Here is a 10,732-nt window from a genome sequence, read left to right as displayed (position 1 = left end):
AATATGCGCCTATAATGCAATGGACTAAATGTGTTGTAATATTTGTGATTAGTCATTGCAACAGGCGTTTGCTACTGCAACTAATTTAGAATTGTGTTGCAATTAGTTGGCTTTATTGCCATGGTGCTTTGGAGTTGCATTAGTATTGATTTCCATTGCAATTACTTGGTGTTATTGCAACTATATTGGATTTGGTTGCTTTTGCTTGTAACTATTGTCGTGGTTGTTCTAGGTTGCAGTAATCTTCCATGGTGTTGCAATTGCTAGGTGGTTATTGCAACAAAAAGTTTGAATGGATGCAATAGCATGTTCCTATTGCCACGGTTTTCTAGGGTTGTAATAATCTTCTATGGTGTTGCAATTGTTAGGTACTTATTGCAACGACAATCCTAAATGGATGTAATATCATGTTACTATTGCTACAATTTTTTTTATGTTGCTATAGACTAATGTATTTAGTGGGCCTTTCTTTGTCTAGGGTCCAGCAGCATACGTGAGCGTCATGTTGCTTAGAGATGCACGTGGCTCTCCCCATCGATTGATCATCATCATCTGGATTGGGCGTGCATGTCCAGCAACCTTCGGTCGAGGCCCTAGGTGTGTCATCTCCTAGAAGGCCAGTCAGGCCTGGCCTTGGGGGGTTGAGCTATGTAGCCGCACTAGGCCCACGAGGCCAAGGGGCCCAACCCCATATATCATCTACTAGATATGTGCCCATGCATTGCACAGGGTCACAAATTTTTCCAACGCCTATAGCGACCTACGTATATTTTACTTTGTTTAATTAATATACTCGTATGATTTATTATTGTGCATTTTACAAGTTTAAGTTGTTTTGATCATTTTAGAAAATAATAAAAAGCTAATAAATAATAGAAAACTAGAGCATTGCATTTTTAGCATGTGTGATACATACATCGGAAGCAATTTCGGTTGTAACGTGTAGTTGTTTGTCCTTGGGGCGTGTTGCAAAAAATACATGAAAAGTGTTGAGTTGCTTTGTATGTGGGCTGATTGCTTGGAGACATTGCGGGCAAAATTGCTTTGCACGTGGATGCAAGGTATATTCCAAAAAAAAAGGTCCGCATGTGCCAGCGGAGGCGCGGAGCGACCGGGCAACGGAGCCGAGGCCGATCCATATTTGTTCACTACAAGAAACCTGTTAATCTGTGATGAATTTTTTGTGATGATTTCAGAGAACATCACTAACTATACATAATCTATGATGATTTTCAATTTCCTATCACTAATATGTTAGAGTGGATATGAGGCCCGTATGACATTTTACCAATTTCGTCATGGAGCGGCCTAAAACCTGTGACGTTATAATAAATTCATCACAAAGCGGTCCAAAACCTGTGATGTTATAATAAATTCATCATGACTAACAAATTTAGAATTCTCATGACACAATGGGGGCAAATAGAATTTTTGAAACAAAAGGGGGAAAAACGAAAATAGAAAAGCAAATATAATATTTGAAACCGAAAATAAGGGAAAAAATAGAAAAAAAATGTCAAAGAATGGGTTCAAACTGGGATCTCGGGTAAAAGAGGCTCACGTGTTTACCATCAAGCTACATGTGATATTCTAAATGTTTTTGGTATTTTTCTCTTTTGTAGAAGTGCTCGTGTTCGTTGCTAACGTGGCTAAAGTCCAATCATCAACACCACTTCTCTTTCGGCCCGACCTCCTTTTCGGCCTGCTCCGCTTTTTTCCTCGCTCTAGCTCCGCGCAGCCCAGTCCGCACCTTTTCCCTTCCTCTCTTTCAGCCTGCTTCCTCCCCTACACCGGCCCAGAAAGCAGCTAGGCCACGTCACCGGGCTACGCCGGCCAAACAAGCAGCCAGGCCACGTCACCGGGCTGGCGGAAAAGGGCAAAAAAAGGTACTGTCCAAGGACCTTCATCGTTGTTGACTTGCTTCAGCAACCTTCCTCTCTTTCGGCCCGCTTCCTCCCCTACACCGGCCCAGAAAGCAGCCAGGCCACGTCACCGGGCTAGCGGAAAAGGGCAAAAAAAGGTACTGTCCAAGGACCTTCATCGTTGTTGACGACTTGCTTCGGCATACATTGTTCTGACGAATGTATGTTCTGACGAAAAAATTGTGCCTTAGTTGAGACTTGATGCCAAGACCTCAACATGGAACCAAGAAAGTCCAACCACCAGGCTACAACAGGTGTTTGTGCCAAGTTGGGGGAATTTTCTTCCCAGTACTGATTCCGTCCAGTTAGCTAAACTGTTTTGGAACGAAGAACACATGAATAGTTGGTATTTCTGTTTTTAATGTAGAATCAAAATTTGTAATTGGTATTTCTCTGTCATACGTAATCCAAATTAGATGTTTTTTTCAGAATTTTTCTAAAATTATGCTCTTTCATTTAGTGGCGTATTTCTTTATGTTAATTGCTATTTGTTAGATCTATTTCATATGACTTGTTTTCTTCCTCCAAGTAGGGAATAGAAGAAAAAAAATTCGCATAACAATTCCTAATGTAACTTGATATTTTCCAATGTTACGGTTAACATAAGGTTGTGTTCAAATTCGAGGTGCGCACGAGTTTGAAACTGCAACAAGGTATTCAAATCTCAAAGTTTGACTTATGGGCCAAAAATATGTTTCCACATCAATTTGTAAAATTTTCTGACCAAATTTAGATAATATTCTAATTATTATGTGGTAATTTGGAGATAGAAGTTTGAATTATCCATAAAAGACAATTGAATTATTTTATATATCTCTGAAGAATAGGCTAGAATTGAACATACAAGACTAAATATAATTTTTGTATAATTTTTGAATTTTATGGGAGTTACACATAGTTCAACTTTGAATTACTTTCGATAAGCACGTAGAAATTCATTTAAATCATAGAAAATAATCTGTTAAAAAATTCCTGAAACTCCTACGTGACAACTTAGATGTTGTCTATTACACGTAAAAATATAATTAGGGGTATATAAAATAATTATTTTGCAAGTTACTTCACAAGGGTGTATTAATTAGTTAGTTAAAAGTAGAAAATAACTTTTTTGCACAACAAGTGGCAATGTAATCCACACATATCAACAACAGGGTAAAGGTAAGGTTGTATCCAATTTTGAGGAGTGTACGAGTTCGAACATGCGAAGTGCTACTTAAATCTCAAAGTTTGACTTGAGTTGTAGAAACTATGTGAGACATGTATCCATTTATAAATAATATATAGTACATCTTTAATAAAATCTCGTAAACCTTTTATGACAAGCTTATAGACCAAAAAAAGGTTGTCATGTCAATTTGTAGAATTTTCTGACAAAATTTAGATATTATTGTAATTATTATGTGGTAATTTGGAGATAGAAGTTTGAATTGTCCTTAGAAGACATAGCGCCAAGACATGGGCTGTAATGAAACATATGAACATAAATATATTTTTTTTGCAATTTTTCAAATCTTACCATAGATATGCATAGTTCAACTTGGTATTACTTTCAATAAGCACTTAGAAAATTATTTAAATGATAAGAAATAGTAATTCTATTCAAAAATTAATAAAACTCCTACATGACAATTTAGATGTTGTTTATTACATTTTAAAATATATTGATGTATTTAAGATAATTATTTTTGTGTGTTACTTTACAATGGTGTAATAAAATAAAAAAGAAAAAGAAAAACATTAAGCAAATAAGGCCTATTTCAGCCCAAATAGCCCAATTCGTCCTAGCCGTCCAAAGCCGATCTAACATTTGAAATCGATCCCGAGATGAATAAAAGCCTCCTCTCTCCCAAAACCCTATCTCTCTCCTCCCTCTCCCTCCGTCTCCCTCTCCCTCCCTCAAATCCGCTCCCAACCCACTCCCGTAGTCCCGCCTCTCCCCGCAGCCCGCTCCCACTCCCACACCACGGCACCACCGCACTAGGCGCACTGCGCCCAGGCAACCACTGCCACTTCCCCGCCACCCGCCCTCGCCCATCGCCGCTCCGCCGCCCGCCGCCTGCCCTCACCTATCGTCCGCTCCACCGCCGCAGCCTCACCCCGCAGATCCACCCGCCGCCACACCCTCTCTGGCCTCTCCTCACCGGCCCACCACCGCACGCCTCCCTCTCCGTCCCTCAAATCCGCTGCCACTCCCCGCCGCCACCCACTCTGCCTCTCCCCGCAGATCCACCCGCCGCCACCCCCTCTCTGGCCTCTCCTCTCTCCTCACTGGGCTCCTCCCGCGGGGCGGCGACGGCAGCAAGCGAGCTCCCCCGCGGGCAACAAAGCGTGGGGCAGGGCCGCCTCCCGCATCCGGCCTACGAGCGGTGCGACGTAGGGCGGCCCCAATCCCTCAGCCTGTCTGTGAGCGCCATGACACGGGGTGGGGCTGCCTCCCTCCACCTGCCGGCGAGCAGCACGGGATGGGGTCGCCTCCCTCGATGGCCTCCTAGCAGCACAGCGTGAGGCAGGCCTGCCTCCCTCGGCTAGCCTGCTAGGGGCGGCGGGGTACGGGCATCCCCGCTCACCACGAGGCCACCACCCCTATCCTGTCCTGGGATGCCTCTCAGATCCTGTTTGTCTTTGGTAGAAGTTCTCTCATGTTAGTAGGCTTATTAGTTCCTGCCTTTTTTTTTGTTTTCTGTCAAGGAGCTTGGACCAGATCTCTGCTTGCATCGCAACCAAGGAGCAAGGACTAGAGCTGCTGTGAAGGATTTGGATTTGCCTGGCGCTGCAAAGGTACGGGATCAAGGTAAAAAATCATAAACTCCCCACCTAGATCTGCTGCTTCCAGTGGCAATCTCATTGTTAATCTGAGCAAAATGTTTGATTCTTGGAAGTTCAGAGTAGAATTCTAATTCTTTTGTAGTGTGCATCAAAATTTATGCAGTAGAAATGTAGAAGATATAGTTCTTGGTATAGTTCTTTTTAAAGGTGCCCATATATTAATGTAGCCTTAGCATATCAGTTTTTCCCTTTTTTTGAATTGTAGTGAAATGACCTGCTATTGTGGCCTTGTCCTTCAAATTATCAACACATATTATATTATATGTTCTGAAATGTTAACCTGCTATTGGTAGATAAGGTGATGTTTTCACTATTGGTGTTAACGCTATACATGGCATAAGTTTCCTCTTGATTGAGTTATGTCTGTCATGCAAGCCTATCTTACAGCTTTTCCTGACTTCATGCTTGTGGTAAAAGCCTGTGTGCTTGTAATTCAGAAGGGGATACAACAGTTAGTTTTACTAGTATAAAAGCACTGAAGGATAAAGCAGCTAAGAAACGAGCATTAGCCAAAAGGAATCAACAAGATGGCAATGGACTGGTGATTTTTAACTCCGCTACCTGTGAATATTTCTGAATCAGATTTCTATCACTGAGTGCATTTTGTATATACCTGATTGACTTGTAGGCTTGATCATATAACCTTTTCGTAGGAAATTTTACTTTTGAATAATTTTGCAAATTTATTTGTAAACCTGCTAGTCTATAGGAGTTTTTTTTGTTTTCGTTTTCCTCGTCAATATGACTGAGAATGCAAGCAAATGTCTATTAGTTTTTAGGAGTTTTTTTTTCTATTTTCATTTTCCTCATTAATATGACTGAGAATGCAAGCGAATTATCTAGGGTTTGGATTGCAAGTTTTGTAAGCCAATCTCTTTATTATCTTTATTGCTACTAGTTCTTGTGTCATATTTATCAACGAAATTAGCTAGGCAGCTATTCTATTGTGGTTTGAAAATATTATGTACTTGCTGCTACTTGCATTTGGTTCTCTGATTAAATTAGTCTAGACTTTTGGCTTGATGTGAGTGGATATCAGTTGTCCCTTTCTTTAATTGGCATGAACACCTGTTGCTAAGTCTGTGAACAATCGTGCTGGCCAAGATCATCTAGTGTTCACAATCGTGCTGGGCAAGATCATCTAGTGTTTCCTATCGTGACTATCTCTGGATATTTTATTAGCTTGTTCTGAAGTAGCCTTGCTGTTGCTTACGTTAGTCATGGAAGGAATTTTTTATTGCCGAAGATCATTCATTAACTGAAAGTTGGTCATTTGAGAAATAAAATGAATTCATCATATAGTCATTTGATGGATAATTTTACTTTAAATGAATCAACAATTTTCAAACCCATTAGTCTTTAATTTATGATTCCAAATTGCTTACCTTCAAAATGGTTCAGTCCATGCTATTGTTGCTAAAATAATATAATTTCAGTTTACCTGATGCATATACCAAGGTTAATGATTTTTTCAGGAGCAAGATAGAGTTTGAGTGGAGTGCACAAGTGATGGGATGGTCAATGTCAAGCCAACCTTTGCTATAGTGCTAGACATAGCTTATACATTTTGATGTGTTCAAACTAGCTAGTGTGAGTCGGATACCTTATGTGTTTCAGTTCTGCATGTGTTATCGACTAAGTTTGACATTGGATGGTTTCATTAATGATTTGTACGAACAAAGCATATTTTGGATTAATGGATGTCTAAATGCCTCTTTCATCATATATTGTTCGGCATGCAATTATTGTTTGAAGCAAACAAAGCGTTGCAATATGGACTATCGACATAATAATTTGGCGTTGCAATATATGATATAGCAACAAACAAACGATGTGGCAAAAAACATCATACCAACAAAATTGTGGGCGTGGCAATAGAGTCTCCAAACTGTAGCAACACAATAGTAAGTGTGGCAATAGAGGGTCCAGGTATAGCAACTAGTATTGATTGTGGTAATAGAGAGGCAACCTCTAGCAACCAAACATTTATCGTGGCAATAGATAGTTGCACCTATAGCAACCACAATGTTTAGTGTGACAATAGAGAGGCTACCTCTAGCAACCAAATATTTGCCGTGGCAATAGAGGGTTCCACCTATAGCAACCACATAGATAGTGTGGCAATAGAGAGGCCAAGTAGCAACCAAATATTTATCGTGGCAATAGAGGGTTCCACCTATAGCAACCACAGAGATAGCGTGGCAATAGAGGGTCCATCTATTGCAATGTTATTGATGTGTGGCAATAAGATCTATTGCAACACCCATTGCCATTGCTAGTGCACCTATTGCCACTCTTTGGGTATGTAGCAACAGGTATTTCTAGCAACATCGGGTGTCTTGCAATAGTTACTATTGCAACACCCACGATGGTTGCTTATACTATGGCTTGCGACACTACATGGTGTTGCAATAACACTCCATTGTGTTGCAATAGGAGAAAACCTATTGCAATGCCAAAATGAGTCGTGGTGCAAACTTTAGACCATGGTTACTGTGGCAACGCCTGCCAACGAAATTTTTGTGTTGCAATTTTATCTATTGCAACCATTTTTGGTATATTGCAACACTTTTAGACCATTGCATCAAGAGTAAAACCTTGTAGTGTTCCTACCAAAGTTATCAATTATGATGTCCCTGTTGCGCGCCTATTGCAAGAAACTCCAGATTACACATCTCTTCGAGTCTTTGGTTGTGCTTGTTGGCCAAATTTACGACCATATAATTCCCGCAAGCTTGCCTTCCGCTCTATTAATTGCGCCTTCCTAGGATATAGTGCTATGCACAAGGGCTTCAAATGTCTTGATATTTCCACTGGTCACATATATATCTCTAGAGATGTTGTCATTGATGAAGAAGTTTTCCCCTTTGCTCATCTCCATCCTAATTCCGGCACACAAATTCGCCAAGAAATCAATCTTCTACCTCCACATTTGCTAGGCTATGTGATATAAACCCGCTAGGGTTGATTCCCGATCTTTCGATGAGAGGCGTAGGATAACTCGATTGGTTGATGGAGATGACGTTCACAACCCAACTACAGCCTTCCAAGCTGCGCCTTAGCAACCGATACACCACCTCCAATGGCTGCCGCGATCTTGTGGAGCGCGTCACCCGGCCACTAGGGCACTTGTCCTGCAAGCAATGAAGAACTAGCAAGAACAAGTATAACAAGTAATGAATTTACTAGATGAAGATGAAGGTTTCCAACTCAATCTCAATAAGGTGGGGTTCCGAAGACAGCAAGACGGGCGGCTGATCCAGCACGCGCGCTTACAGGCAAGTAGCGAGAGCTAAACTTGAACAAAACAAAACCCAATCTGTTCGTGGCGGCTCTAATCCTTATTAATACCTAGGAGGACGACCAGGGGGGTGTTGGGGTCGTGCTCCAACCCTAGGACATGTCCCTAATGGACCCAACTTGATACACGGCCCATTGGGCCAAAATAAGACGACGCAGCACCTCTGGACAGAAAACCTCTCGGTAGTATTTCGATGATTGCGGCCGACTCAGAGAATATATGGATATCATTCTAGATCCATATGAAAATAGACTTCATAAGGATTACAAGGAGTACTTGAACACCTAAAACGGAGTCCGGATGAGGTCGTGGCGGCCGTTGCAAGTTGACACAAAGCTGTAGTCCGAATCCAGCCCCAAAACGTATTGGATTGGAACTCTTTCTTTCCTTGGGCCAAAAGTGACGTGGTGGCCTGGTGGAGGATGTTAGGAATACTTGGATTTGGCCCCCAATCTACTTATGTGGTCCTCCATGCTTTCCATGTGTGTTTAACACTATTTTTGATCCATGTACGTATTTTTGAAATTGACAACGAATACACATCATGGTGCAGCATCAATTCATCAAATGTGTCACATATAATTATGATAAAGAATTGTTTCACCTATGAATCAAAAGTTACTAATGTGGTTGTATCCGAGCAGGTTATGTCCTCATCATTCTCCCTTTTTTGGCTGCAAGTCGTCCTCGACTTGCTCCAATGGCATTCTAAGGTGGTGGCTTTGATGTTGGAGCACGGAGCGACGGCCATGCTGCATGGCCACAACCAGTAATGCTCCCCTTCTTTGGCCTTACCCTATTGCATATGGGAAAAACTAGAAAAACTTTGCAACACATTATTAGTGTTAGTGCAGCCCTCTATTTGATCATGGTATTGTTGCCCAAAAGGATATTTCAGATTAGAGCAAATATAAACTTTATGCACCAAATATTCTCCTTTGCTGTCATATTTGCCAATTGCATGAAGCGAACAATGATTAAAACTTGGCAAACCAGAATCAAATTTAAGTTTCTCTTTTAGACAATTTAGATTACACAAAACATCAAATTCAATAGAACCCAAAGTATTTAAAGAGGATAGCAAATTCAGTTCATCTTGTGCACAAGTAATAGGATGAAAAAGGTTATCTTCAGCACATTTGTATGGTTCCAAACCAAAAGTATCACACTTATTCGCTACTTGTGGCATAGGAGTAAAAGAATCATCAGCACGCAAGTCCTCTTTATCACAAGGAACAACAAGTAATTCATTTTGTGATAAAGAAAAATCAACAGTGGGTTCCACTATTTGTTGTTCTTCATTAGCATGCAGGGTGGACAAATTTTGGACATTATGGGTCATATCATTATTGCAAGTATTCACAGATAATAGAATCTCCTTTTCAGCATTGAGAGCAAGACAATACAATTGAGCAAGATGCATGCATGATTTGCTAATTAACAAAGTTCGAATTTCAGAATTGAGCCCTCTCATGAACCTACTCATCACATCTTCCATGCATTCATCTAATCCACCATACATGATACAAATTTTAAAATCATGAAAGTATTCTTTCACAGTCCTACTACCTTGCCTCAAGTTGTCTAATTTAGCAAGCAAATAATCAGCATAATATTCAGGAATGAATGCATCTCTAAAAAGAAATTTAAAGTCTTCCCAAGATTCTAGAACTTTCTTACGCCTACAAATGCGTTTCCATTGTAGCAAGGCAAATTCAGTCAAAATATTAGAGGCAATATAAATCTTTTGTTTCTCGGACAGGTCATGCTCATCAAATTCATTATCTACTTTTATCTCCCAATCAATGTGAGCTTTAGGATCAAACTTACCATCATATAACGGCAAGTGTTGAATAACACCCTGAATATGAGAGTCTAGTTTCATCAGCTCCAAAATCTCCGTATCACCTGCCATGGTTAGTAGGAAACAAGAAACACAAAAATAATATGTATCCTCCTGTCAACTACTATGATGTGTTGGTTGTAATTCTCTCAAACTCAACTTGTAAAAACAAGCCCTTACAAGTTCTTACCAAGCCAAACAGGAAGTGATGGCAACCAATAAGTCTGCAACCGTGGAGTGAAGTGTATCGATGCCGCAGCAACAAAAGCCTGTCAAGCTGTAGTCAAATATGTGGAGCTCTAGGTGGGCTAAAGCAAGGAAGTACTAGAACCACGTTAGTTGCAAGCAAATTGAACAAACGCTCAACGACGTTATTGTGCTGGTCCTAAGCTAGTATGTGCTAGAGACGCGAGCCTGGACACAAACGAAGTCACTAAGCTGCAGCAAGAAAGGATCACAAGGAGAGGAAAAAACAACAAAAGAAAAACCCTTCTCTTCTTCTTTATCGTTCTTTTCTTTCTTTCTTTCTTTCTGTTTTTCTTTTCTTTCTTTCTTTCTTTCTGTTTTTCTTTTCTTTTTTTGTCAAGTAGCACAGAGCTCAAATTTTGTAACAAGAGATAACAAGCTACTTCCAACAATTAAATATTTTCTTAGGAAGAGTGATTCAGTAGCAAAGGCAAACAAGTAGCGAGAGCTAAACTTGAACAAAACAAAACCTAATCTGTTCGTGGCGGCTCTAATCCTTATTAATACCTAGGAGGACGACCAGGGGGGTGTTGGGGTCGTGCTCCAACCCTAGGACATGTCCCTAATGGACCCAACTTGATACACGGCCCATTG

General features: G+C 40.6%; 1 long non-coding RNA gene across 1 annotated transcript; it reads left to right on the top strand.

Moving 5' to 3' along the window:
- Positions 1-3,798: 3,798 nt before the first annotated feature.
- On the top strand, positions 3,799-6,471 carry LOC117861266 (uncharacterized). Its single transcript, XR_004641733.2, has 2 exons — positions 3,799-4,469; positions 4,611-6,471. It is a non-coding gene; the product is annotated as an uncharacterized lncRNA (long non-coding RNA).
- The last annotated feature ends 4,261 nt before the right edge of the window (positions 6,472-10,732 follow it).

The sequence above is a fragment of the Setaria viridis genome, chromosome 6, assembly GCF_005286985.2.
Source record: "Setaria viridis chromosome 6, Setaria_viridis_v4.0, whole genome shotgun sequence".
Lineage (NCBI taxonomy): Eukaryota > Viridiplantae > Streptophyta > Magnoliopsida > Poales > Poaceae > Setaria > Setaria viridis.
The sequence above is the reverse complement of the archived record's forward strand: the minus strand, read 5'-3'. Positions and strand labels throughout refer to the sequence as shown.